Genomic DNA, 13,716 nt, shown 5'->3' on the forward strand with positions numbered 1-13,716 from the left:
TGTACATATTGCTATGTAAATCCAATGGTCATAGTTGTACTGACTTGATTGTAATCTCTATGAGAGAATTAGGTTTTTGTTCTGTTACTGACCTAATTGATTTGTATTTAAAGTCAATGAATGTGTTTGTAAAGGTGTTGGCAAAGTTGGCAGAAATTAATTGAGTGTGTGGTTGCCTAACCGAAGAATGAATCTACAGTTTGAGTAAAGGCAGATTCAAGCTTAGAAGGATTTGATCAATAAAATGTAGTGCTATTCAAACTGATCAAGAAAACCTATTGTTTTCTAACAATTACAGTAGAATTGAAATCCCCTAACCGGGTAAGCTCTAACAAGTTTGGTTACTTATAAATCCTCTAACAAGGTGGTCCATTAGCTTGGATTCCCAAACCCTCTACTGAGATTACTCCTATCGGGGTATTTTCTTTTTATCAAGGAATTTGTAAAATCCCTTAACCAGGTGATTCCTAATAGAATTAGTTCTTAACAAGACTTATTGTAAAAGCTTTAATAGGATTGGCCCTAATAAGGGGAACTTCAAAAGAGTTCAGATAGCTATCTTGTGAGTCTCATCTCACTGTGGTTTTTACCTATTTGGGTTTTCCACGTATAAACATTTGTTTCATGTGGTGAATTTTTTTGTGGTTATGATCTTATTTGGTGATTTGATTAACTTCAAATAAGGCATGATAATTGGAATCATTTAGAGATAAAGTATGTTGATGTTTACAAGTTGAATGATGTTTACTATTAAGCTGGTATAACATTTATCCGATTGATGTTGAGTATTCTTATGAGTATTGATCTTGACAGTGAAAGTTTACTTTGTGTGATTGATTTTGAGTTTGGGAAGTTTATCAATTTTTTAGTTTACTAATTCACCACCCCCTCTCAGTAATCTATCAGATACTTATTCTTTCATCATACCATCAATTGGTATCAGATCATATTAGGCCCTCTTAAATCTAAAAGCCTAACAGCTTGAGGAAAAGATCTTGTAGATCGTGATGAAGAAGGAAGGTCTGAAGTTCAACAAAGATAACTATAGGATATGGAGTGAAAGAATAAAAATTTACATCAAGAGTTTGGGAAGTCAATAGTGGGATCATGTAGAAACTTAGTATGTTGCAGCTACTATAACTCTAACTGATGATTAGAAGAAAGAACAACAAGAAAATCATCAAGCACTGGAGGCTATTATTCGTTCCCTATCTGATGTTGAATATGTAGATGTTCATGGTCTTGAAACTGCATATGAAGTATGGAAAAAACTTGAAGAGATTTATAGTGGTGATGAACATGTTAAGATTGCTAAAGAAGAGAGCCTAAGAGGAAACTTTGATGACACGAGAATGTCCATAGGTGATAATATCTAGCAGTATGGTCAAAGGATAGAAGAGATAGTTGGTGAAAGAAAGAGTGCAGAAGGGAAAGTGGAAGATGCCATAGTAATCAGTAAGGTACTGAGAACCCTGCTACTGGTATATGCTATCCATGTTGCAACTATTCAGGAGCTGAAGTCTACTGACAAAACTAAGGTAATTCTTGACTCTATCATTGGCAAACATACTACTTTTGAATTAAATGGTTATGATGGTAGTGTACAAAAATCAGAATCTGCAATAAGAGCTTATGTTTCTAACCCATCTATGAGAAAAAGTAGAGATACTTGTCATGGCTATGAATCTAGATCCAACAAGGATGTTGATGATGAAGATAGTTTAGTGGAGCTTGAAGCATTATTAGCAAAATGACTCCCTAGAGGCACTAGGAAATATAGAGGTAAACTACCTTTAAAATTTTTCACATGCAACAAGATTGGTCATATAGAAACTAATTGTCCTAATGGTGAAAATGAACACAAGAGAGATGAATTCAAGAAGTATAAGGGTAAAGGTAAGAGCGATTGTCTTTTAGTGGTTGACAATGGTATCACCGATGAAGACTCTGATGATAATGCTAGTGAAGATATTGTATTTGTAGCAATTAAGGAAGAGATATCAGATCAAAAGGCATTAGTGTCTAGGATGGATAAATCTGATGATTGGATCATTGATAGTGGTTGTTCACATCATATGAGTGGTGATCAGAGCAAATTTCTTTCCTTGAAGGAACTTGATGGCCGTGTTGTCAAATTTTGCAATGACTCACCCTATACAGTTAAAGGTAAGGGAGTTATTTCTCTTAATGGAAGAGCAGTGCTAATGATGTCTATTAGGTTGAAGGTCAAAATTATAATCCTCTGAGTGTGGCACAACTTAATGACAAAGGATACCCACTGGTGTTTAGAAATGGTATGTGCAAAATCTTTGAGAATAAAGGTGACTTGATTGCAACCGAGAAACAAACCAGAGGTAATTGCAACCGAGAAACAAACCAGAGGTAATCTATTTTATCTTAATCCTAAAGTTAGCAACTATTTGATTGTAAAAATAGATGATTGATGGCTTTGGCATAGGAGATTTTGTCATATAAACTTGATAACATTGTTAAAGTGAGCAAGTCCAAGATAGTAAGAGGCTTGCCTCAGCTAGACAAACCGTTTAATTCTCTTTGTAAAGAATGTCAATTAGGAAAGATGAATTCTTCAACTTTCAAGAGCAAGTCCTTCTCAGCAAAGCCCTTGTTAGATTTGGTTCATACAGATCTATGTAGATTGATAAGAACAAGAAGCATTCATGGTGACAGATATTTCATGATCTTCACTGATGATTGTTCAAAGATGATGTGGGTTTCATTCTTGAAGGATAAGAATGAATCTTTTGGTAAGTTGAAGGCATTCAGGGCCTTAGCTAAGAAAGAGAGTGGCAAAAAGATAAAATGTCTGAGAACAGATCAAAGCAATGAATTTAGTTTTGTTGAATTCACTAAGTATTGTGATGAGAATGGTATCAAATTACAACTTTTTGCACCAAGGACACCACAATAGAATGGTATAGCAAAGTGGAACAACCACTCATTAGTTGAAGCTGCTAAGACAATGTTGATACAAGGAGGTGTAGCGAAAACATTTTGGAAAGAAGTTGTAAGTACAACTGTCTACACAAGGAATCGAGTTCTGATGAAAAGAGGTAAGGACAAGACCCCTTATGAATATCGTTATGGAAGATCACCTAATGTTAGCTATTTTAAGATATTTGGTAGCAATGTTTTATTAAGAGAGGTGATTACATAAGGAAGTTTGAAGCTAAGAGTGATGAAGGGATATTTCTTGGCTATTCCACCAAGAGTAAGGCCTACAAATGCTTCAACAACCGGATATAGAGAATTATTGAGAGTGCTAATTTTCATGTCGATGAATGTCCTGAAGTCTCAGAGGAAACCAGTTCAGAGAAAAAGGATGAAGATCCTTGCATTTTTCTTTTGGAACCTAAAACTGTTAAATCAGAAATTGGTAAAGAAAATTTTGATGCACTTGTTAAACTGGAACAAATAAATTGAAAAGAAGATGATAATAAAGAAGCTAAACCTGAAGAGAATGATCATGTTATTCCTAGGTATATGGGACTGAATCACAATCCTGAGCAGATTATTGGGGATAAGGATGTTGGAGTACTAACAAGAAGGAGAATAAGAGAGAACTCTTGCATGATCTCCACCATTGAACCAAGAAGTGCTAAGGAGGCATTTGGTGATGATCATTGGGTTAAAGCTATGGAGGAGGAATTGGATCAAATTAAGAAGAACAACACTTGGACATTGGTACCCCGATCGGTAAATAAGAAAGTTATAGGTACTAAATGGGTGTTCAAAAACAAGTTAAATTAAGATGGTATTGTAGTTTGCAACAAGGCAAGATTAGTCTGCAAGGGTTATGTGCAAGAAGAAGGAGAAGATTATGGCAAAAATTATGCACTAGTAGCAAGACTGGAAGGTGTCAGCACTTCACTTGCATTTGCATCCCATAAGAAGTTCAAGGTATACCAGATGGATGTTAAGTCTACATTTTTTAATGGGATATTGGAAGAAGAGGTATACATAGAACAGCCAGATGGTTATGCTTTGATAGATGAGAAATACATGGTATTTAGATACATAAAGTTTTGTATGGATTAAACCAGGCACCCAAAGAATTGTATGAAAGGCTTTATACACATATAATGAAGATAGGCTTTGCAAGAACCAGTGATTATAGTTATATTTATCTCAAGTTTGAAGGAGATGGAATACTGGTTAGTGAAGTATTTGTTGATGATATTATTTTTGGAGGTAATGATGTCATGAGCAATAGTTTTGTAAGTGAAATGAAAAATGAATTTTAAATGTCTTTAGTAGGGAAAATAAAAAATTTCATAGGCTTGCAAATACAACAAATGAAGAATGGTATTTTCATTACACAATCTAAGTATGTGAAAGAGGTTTTGAAGACTTTTGGCATGAGTGACTGTAAACTATTTGGAACTCCAATGGTTATAGGTTGTAAGTTGTCCAAGGAAGATAAATCTAAGTTTGTTGATGAAAAGGAGTACAGGTCAATGATTGGCAAATTACACTATGTTGTTCACAGTAGACCGGATATTGCCCATGTGGTTGGTATAGTTGCTAGATTTCAAAAGAATCTAAAGGAAGCACATTTGATAGCAACCAAGAGAATTTTTAGATATCTAAAAGGTATGATTGACTATGGATTATGGTATCCATATGGAGGAATCTTTGATTTGAAAGTGTATATATATGTTGATTGGGCAAGAAATGTTGACGATTGAAAAAGCACTACCGGTGGAGCATTTTTTCTTGGAGGAAGGCTTGTTTCATGGAGTAGTAACAAGCAGAGTTGTACTTCACAATCTATTGTTGAAGTTAAGTATGTTGCAACTTATATGAACTGAACATAGGCTATTTTGATGAGGCACATTTTGGAAGGTTTCAAGATGAAAATCTTAGAACCTATAAATATTGTATGTGATAATACAAGTACCATAAATATTTCTAAGAATCATGTTTTGCACACTTGAACCAAGCACATTGAACTAAAGTATCACTTTTTGAGGGAAAAATTTCAAAGTAAAGATGTTATCTTAGAGCATGTTTCTACCAAGGAGCAAATTGCAGATATCTTTACCAAACCTCTACCTAAGACTACATTTGAGTGTCTTAGAAGACAACTAGGGGTTGTACCCCTTCATGAAGTTAGTTGAGAATGATGTTGATTGCGTCAGTCCCTGAATAACTTGCAAAATCTTAGAAGGATTGATATAGGAGTGGATGTTTTCCACAGGGGGAGAATACAATTGTAGTATGTTGTTGATGCACAGTGTTAATTACATGTTTTACTTTCAATTTGGCATTTATGTCAAAGGGGGAGAAGAATTATGTGATTGGAAAAAGGAAAACCAGTGACAGGTTGAAGAGAAACAAAGCATGTTGAGTGCTTGGTAATGTAAACCAAGATTCCTATTCACCAATCATAGTAGCAATGAGAGGCATTCATATTTGTATTGCCATCAATGCCAAAGGGGGAGATTGTTGGCATTTGCATGAAGATTGCATTAATGATATGTTATGTTGTCATTGATGTCAATTGAACTGGTAGTGGTACTTATAATATTGTTTATATTGTTGTTATTGATATTGTCTTGTAACCGGTAGGAAGAACTTTGAGGAAAATGTTGTAAACCGGTATGTAAGTATGTGATTTGAACCAGCAAACTGGTGTATAAGGTTAAAACCTTTTTATGCAATGTAACTGATAAACCCTATGAGTTATTGTTTTATTAAACCCTAACCAATCAAGTATGTTGGTTTAAGATCTAATGATGAGCGGTAATGATGGTGACACGTGTGGTCATTGTATGAATATAAGTTCATATTGTTTTGGCATGTTTGTTTGTTTGATTGTTTGATTGTTTGATTGTTTGATTGTCTAGGGAATGATCAAAGTGGATTGTATCTAATGCTAAGCGTGTGATGAGTTACAATTCTGATGAAGCAGTGATTATGGAGCGGCTAGAATTTTATTAAAGAATGTGTACAAATTGCTATGTAAATCCAACGGTCACACTTGTACTGACTTGTTTGTAATCTCTATGAGAGAATTAGGTTTTTGTTGTGTTATCGACCTAATTGATTTGTATTTGAGGTCGATGAATTTGTTTGTAAAGGTGTTGGCAAAATTGGTAGAACTTAGTTGAGTGTGTGGTTGCCTAATTGGAGAATGAATCTATAGTTTGAGTAAAGGTAGATTGAAGCTTAAAAGGATCTGATCAACCAAATGTAGTGCTATTTAGAGAGATCAAGAAAACCTATTATTTTATAACAATTACAATAGAATTGAAATCCCCTAACTGAGTAAACTCTAGCAAGCTTGGTTACTTTTAAATCCTCTAACAAGGTGGTCCATTAGCTTGGATTCTCAAACCCTCTACTGAGGTTACTCCTAACAGGGTTTTTTTTTTTTATCAAGGCATTTGTAAAATCCCTTAACTGAGAGATTCCTAATAGAATCAGTTCTTAACAAGACTTATTGTAAAAGCTTTAACATGTTTGGCTCGTAATAGGGAAAACTTCAGAAGATTTTAGATAGCTATCTTGTGAGTCTCATCTCACCATGGTTTTTACGTATTTGAGTTTTCCACATATAAACATTTGTGTCATGTAGTGAATATTTTTGTGGTTATGATCTTATTTGGTGATTTGATTAACTTCAGATAAGGCATGATAACTAGAATCATTTAGAGATAAAGTATGTTGATGTTTAAAAGTTGAATGATGTTTACTATTAAGTTGGTATAATAGTTAACCAATTGATGTTGAGTATTATTATGACTATTAATCTTGACAGTGAAAGTTTACTTTGTGTGATTGATTTTAAGTTTGGGAAGTTTGTATCATTTTTTTAGTTTACTGATTCATCCCCCCCCCTCTCAGTAATCTACCAGATACCTATTCTTTCATCATACCATCAATTACATGCTAACTGATAAAGAAAGCTCATAGCAAGAATTGATCCACTAAAGTATCTAATCAACAAAGCAATTCTCATAGGAAGGTTGGATAAGTGGGTAATGATGTTAAGTAAATTTGACATTCATTATGTTGATAGGAACACAATCAAAGGAAAAGTCATTGCAAATCAACTAAGAGATGCACCAATGATCAATGATTCTCCTCTTGTATTATAATTTCCAAATGAATCCATCTTCACAATGATAAAATCAAGATTATGGCAATTGTATTTTGATGGATCATTTACACAACATGGAGCAAGAGCAAACATACTATTCACCACACCTCAAGGAAATTCTATTCCAAAATAAAATTAGTTATCATTCCCTTTTTCGAACAATATTATCAAAAAAAGAGGCATTAACAACAAGTTAAAGATTACGGTATGGATAATACAAGAGCTTCATATTTTTGGGGACTCTCAACTTGTGATTTGTTAGACAAATGATGATTATCAAATTAAGGATGAAAAACTAATACCCTACAATAAAATGGTGGATGACTTCAATAATTATTTCATAATAATTGAGTTCTTGGTGGAAAATATTTTGGTCCCTACATATGGGATCACTCCATTCGAATTAATATTTGTTGTTGGTCCTAGTTCCCCTTAGTACATTGATATTTTCACCTACCTCAGTGATAAAACCCTTCCACTTAACCTTTCCAATAATCCATGTATTACCTTCATCCACCAAAATTCTTCTATGTCATCAAAGCCAACACACTTTACCAATGAGGTCTTAATGGTGCTCTTCTCAGATGTTTAGATACTGAAGAAGCTCAAATCGCATTGTGTGAACTCTGTGAAGATATATGTGGGGATTAATCTAGTGGTCCAACCTTATCCAATAAACTTATGAGGATTGGTTACTATTGGACTATAATGAAAAAGGATTCATGCCAATTTATCAATAAATGCAAGCAATGTCAGATTTTTAGAGATCTAATACATGCATAATTATAGGAACTTTAATAAATTGCTACTCTATGGCCCTTTTTTCAATGGGGGTTTTATCTTATGGGAAATATTCACCCTTCATCATCCAACGACCATAAATTCCTTATCATATTCATTGAGTATTTCACAAACTAGATTGAGGATGTCCCTCTCATCCAAATCACTAGTAAGCAAATTGTACCTTCATCCTCAATTACATCATTTGTTGATACAATGTGAAAATGTGTGTCCCTTCAAAAGTCATGATGCTCATCATTTTTATGATCGATTCCACATCCACCATTGCCTTTCCACTCCAAATTACCCTAAAGTTAATAGTCAAGCTAAGCCATCAAACAAAACTATTCTAAAGACCATTAAAAATAAATTCGATGACATTGGTCATAACTAGTACGTCCAACTTAATCTTGCACTATGGTCCTATCACACAAGTGTCCACACACCTACTTGAGCTACCCTCTATTTATTTGTCTATGGTGTTTAAGCCATCTTTCTTATTGAGGCTGAGTTACCATCTTTACAGATCTTTGTACGTGATCTAATTAGTGGTGAAGACTATGTTGGGAAAATGGTGTCTCATCCTTGCATTTACATGAGGTTACTATTTAAATTAAGTTTTTGTTTGAGCATTAAATAGTGTGAGATTCTCCCTAAAGCTTCTAGTTGGCTAGATATGCATGTTGATAAATTTTCATCGCAAGACCATAACTAGTTTTGAAGATATTAAAGTTTCCATTTTTGGAGGGTGCCATGAAAGGTTTAAATTTAATTTTGAGGAATTTAGACCCTATGAAATACCATAAAAAGTGGATGTAACCAATTTAGAAGGTTACAAGGTGTTAGAGTACTTCATAGGCTTTTTGATGCTTCAAATGGTTCTTGAATCGGACACACAATTCACAAGTTATGGCCTCCAGAAGTTTGGACTCCTATAATAGAAAATATTAAATGCATCAGACACATAAATGAGCTATAAAATGAAGGAACATGTGTTGATGTGTGTTTTGACACACCATAGGGAATCTATAATGGATATAAGATCACCTCTACTTTATTGGGTTGTTTTAGCTAATGGTTTTGTAATATCATTTGAGGTTTTCTTGTATTGTATCTCCTATATATGAGGTGTGTGAGATAGAGGTTGTTTGTAAGAGTCTCATGGCTTTTGAGTTACCTTTGAGTCTTTGATTAGTGGTGCTCTTCTGATGAGCTTGATCTACAAGTATATTGTAATCTATTATTGATTGTTGAATAATATATTGGGCTTCTTCTAGAGTGTAGGGTTTTTCTCCAAGAAATGTTTTCCCCACATAAATCACTATGTTGTTGTGTTGTGGTATGCATGATAATATGTTTATTTCTATTAAGTTTCTATAACTTCTATAATAAATTGTAAAAAAAAAATTCCTTACCCTCCTCTCAAGGTTAGTGTAGGAAGTTGTTCCGCTACTTAACTTCCTTACAAACTACAAGGTCTAGAAAGAATTAGAATTGTTGCATGAGTGTCGTCAAATTGCATTTAATCATCTCAAAGCATATCAGCAACACATGAGTCGTAGTTACACTCACAGGGTAAAACCTAGCATATTTGAGGTGAGTGACTTGGTCCTAAGAGAATACCCCAAAAACTAGTACAACAAAGAGAAAAGAGGCAAATTTGACCTGAACTAGCTTGGCCCTTACATCATCACAATAGTTTATGGTTCAGGTGCATATCATTTAACAACACCAGAAGAACCATTGGATGATCCTATCAACAACTTGCACCTTCACAGGTTCTATACATAGCTATTCAAATAATCATATTTAAAATACTAAAACAAAATAAAAAATATTTAAAATACAAAAAAATAAAAAGTATTAAAAATACAAAAAAATGAAAAAAAATTCTCACTTTGGTGAAAACCTAACAAATAGGCACTTTTTGACACACATAAAAAAATTGAAAAAAGTAAAGGGAAATTAATTTGTCCAATGGTGAAAACCTCTTCGGTGGTGCTCTAGCAAGTAACATGATGAAAATTGGGTTACTAATGCCATTTTTATAGACTTTTCCTCCTCCCTCGTTCAGGACTCAACATCATCCCTTCACTTTGAACACACTCACAACTTATCATTCCATAACAAACATGTCCATCCCCATCATGGTTTGTTATTGATCTACCTAAGATTGGTTTTCCATCCATAATAAACCATTTCCACCCTTTAATTTCACCCATAATAAGTTAGGTCCTATTAATAACTAAGGGTATATCCTAAACCTGGTGATGGAAGTGGATCCTTGGTATTGCTTGTTTTGAGGAGGATGACCTTTTCATTCCTTCCTTCTTTTTGCACATAATCTATAATAAAAATATCACTTGAAGAACCAATTCGCAATAAGTTTTCATTCTGGTCTACAATAAAATATTGATTTAATGGAGTAAGTCAGTTTCAAATGAGACACAATCAATGGTGAACTTTCAATAAAACAATATTTTTGAAGACTTTGACTATAACAAGGCATTTTAACATTGTCTAGCTTTTATAAGGATGATAAAATTGTGAAAAGATCAAACATGTTAACATATGTGGTAAGATATGTACTTATAACCTGAGGATTTTATTTTATGTTGGTGCCAAGTCTTTGATTTTCTTTTTGATTTAATTTTTTATGGTGTCATGTGTTAGACATTGTTGCTGCTAGGATATGTTGTTGTCATTAATGTCAACGTATTCTTGTGATTTATTACTCTGATGATTGCAGATTGGTTTATTGGCTTCATTATTTGATGTATGGAGTATTTCTATTATTATTGCATCCTTCTGTGTTGGTTTTGGTGATCTAGGAAGCTTAATTGATCATATCATATGATCTGGTTTGCAGTTATTTTTTTAATCAGTGCTTTGTAGAGTTCAGTATTTCCTGTGGTATATTCTAGTGTGATCGGATCTTGAGCTGAGTTTTTGGGAGATTATTTGGGATGGTCTTGTGCATATTGATTGCAAATAGTTCATGATTTGGTTCTCCATAGAGTATCTTTCTTCATGACAATTGTTGTTGTTTGAGTATTCTTGAGGTTTAGATGTTGATTGATGAAGATTTGATAAGTGGGTTGGTGTAGCTGTTGCTGATGATTCTAATGTTCTTTTTGGTGTTTCATAATCATGTCCTATTTTTTTTGATGCTACAGATTGATCATTGTGCATATTTTTGGCGATTTTGTTGATTCAATGATGTTTTTCATGTTATGCAGTATTCTTGGTGATTTAGCGAGTTGTGGTTGATCTTGGTGAGATTTCTGGTCATGTTGTGTGTTTGGAGATGTGATTTAGGTCCATGTTATATCATGTATATCATTATATTGGTATGTTGGTCAATCTTTGTATTGTGTGATGTAATTTTGTAATTGTGAGTTAAGGGTTTAGCCGACCTTATTGTCAAGGTTGATGAATTGTATAAATAGGTGATATAGTCATGTAATATAGTTGTTAAAAACACATTATTAGAGAGTGGTATATGTGTGAATAAGGGATTCATCTTTCAGTATGGTGTATTGACAAGAGATTTGTGTAGAGTAAACAAATGTGCTTAATTAGAACTCTCATCAGGCATTTGTAGATGTTATTATTGTAGTTCATTCCTTCAGGATTGTAGTCTGAATCTTATTGTAAGTTAGCGAGACTTCCCTGAGGATTGTAGAATTCTAGATTATTGTACTCTGAGCTACAAGCTCTAGGTAGTGTGCTTAAATGCAGGCACATTCCTCATTGTAATATTTACACATACTACTATAGAGTATCATCTTATTATGGGTAGGTTCCCACCGTGGTTTTTCCCTTAACCAGGTTTTCTATGTCAAAATATTAGTGTTGTGTGTTGTGCTACCTATTTTCTTATCCTTTTTGTTATTGTAGTTTATTATATTTATGATTGTGGTTAAGTTTGTTAATCTTGTGAAAATTGATTCAGCCCCCCTCTCAGTTTTCTCTCATTATTGTTGCTATTAATTGGTATCAAAGATAGGTCCTCAAGAAGAAGCTTTACCACTTGAGGAGATCTAAGATGACAATAGGAAGTGGAAGTGTTATCTTTAAGAAGGGAAGTCCTATTATTGATTGAAGTAACTATGTTATATGGAAAAATTGGATGGCGGTGCACTTGAGATGTCTTGGAGAAGATTATTGGAAGATTACAAAGAATGCCTATTATGTTCCTCTGAATGGACCAGTTAGTACTAATGAGATCAAGGAAGATGAAAATAACATCAGAGCTAAGGAAGCATTGTTGAGTGCCCTGACTGATTCTAAACATGAAATCTGGGAGAAGCTTGAAACCTTGTATGAAGGAGATAGACAAGTCAAAGTTGCTAATTGCTGAGTTTGAAAGGGAAGTATGAGATGCTGAGAATGGGAGAAGATGAGAACATAAATTCTTTTATGGCTAAGGTGAATGAACTCATGTTAGGTATCATATATGCCGATGGAATTGTTGAAGAAGATGAGGTGTTGAGATCATTGCCTCCTACTTACAAACATAAGGTAGTTTCTATTGATGAGATCTAGAGTGTGACTACTACAACAAGAGATATGTTGGTTGGAAAATTTGTTTCATTTGAACTAAACAAGTTTAGTGAATCACATGCAAAGTCTAAGATAGCATTTAGAGCATCTATATCTAGAAAGAAGAAGTATGATCCCAAAGAATGCAAAATATCTAGATATGAAAGAGAGAAAACAGAGATGGAAGAGCAAGAAAAATAATTTGAGGATCTTGAAGCATTGATTGCTTTGAGATTTCCTAAAGGAGCTCATAAGTATGATGGAAAATTGACTCCAAAATGTTTCTCTTGTAATAAGATAGGACATTTTGCTTCTAGATGCTTGGAGAGAATGTCTAAATATGAGAGGCATGATGAATTTGATAAACATGATAAGAATGATAGATATGAGAAGAATGAGAAGTATGATAAGCCTTAAGTACAAGCCTAACCAGAAGTATAAGCATCAGAAGAACTGTTATTATGCTGTTGATGAAGGTATTGCAAATGAAGAATAAGAATGAGATGAAGTTGTGTTTATTGCTATTAAAGAAGATGGACTGGTACCTTTTGATTCTACAAGCTTAACTACTAAGGGGAAATCTTTAGTTGCTAAAGTTGAAGAGAAAGATGAATGGTTAGTTGGCACCGGTTGTTCACATCATATGACTAGTGATAAAAGAAATTTTGTGAATATGAAAAGATGTTATGGTGGAATGGTGATATTTAGAGATGACAAAGCCTCTGTGATTTGTGGTAGAGGTTCTATTTCCCTTGATGGTAACCATGCAACTAAAGATGTCTTGTACGTTGAAGGTTTGAAGCATAATCTTTTAAGTGTTGGATAGATGGTTGACAAAGGTAATGATTATCAATTCAAGAATGAAAAATGCGGGATCCTAAATGCCTTCAGTATAGAGATTACATCAGGAACTAAGACTGAAGGTAATATCTTTCATTTTAATATTGGTGATAAAAGTTATTTGTGGGATAGGAGAATGTGTCATGTTAACTTTGATTCAATGATTAAGATCAACTCTACACAAGCTATTAGAAATTTGCCTAAAATTGTTAAGCCTGCTAATTTGGTATGTATAGAATGTAAAATGGGAAAAAATATTTTTTTTCGAGAGTAAGCATGATACATCTGATGGATTTCTAGATCTTGTGCATTATGACCTATGTGGATCTACAAAAATTAGAATTGTGCAGGGTGATAGAAATTGTATGTTATTAATTGATGATTATTTTAGAATGATGTGGGTTGTCTTTTTGAAGGAGAAATGAGAA

This window comes from Cryptomeria japonica, chromosome 11, assembly GCF_030272615.1.
Source record: "Cryptomeria japonica chromosome 11, Sugi_1.0, whole genome shotgun sequence".
Classification (NCBI taxonomy): Eukaryota; Viridiplantae; Streptophyta; class Pinopsida; order Cupressales; family Cupressaceae; genus Cryptomeria; species Cryptomeria japonica.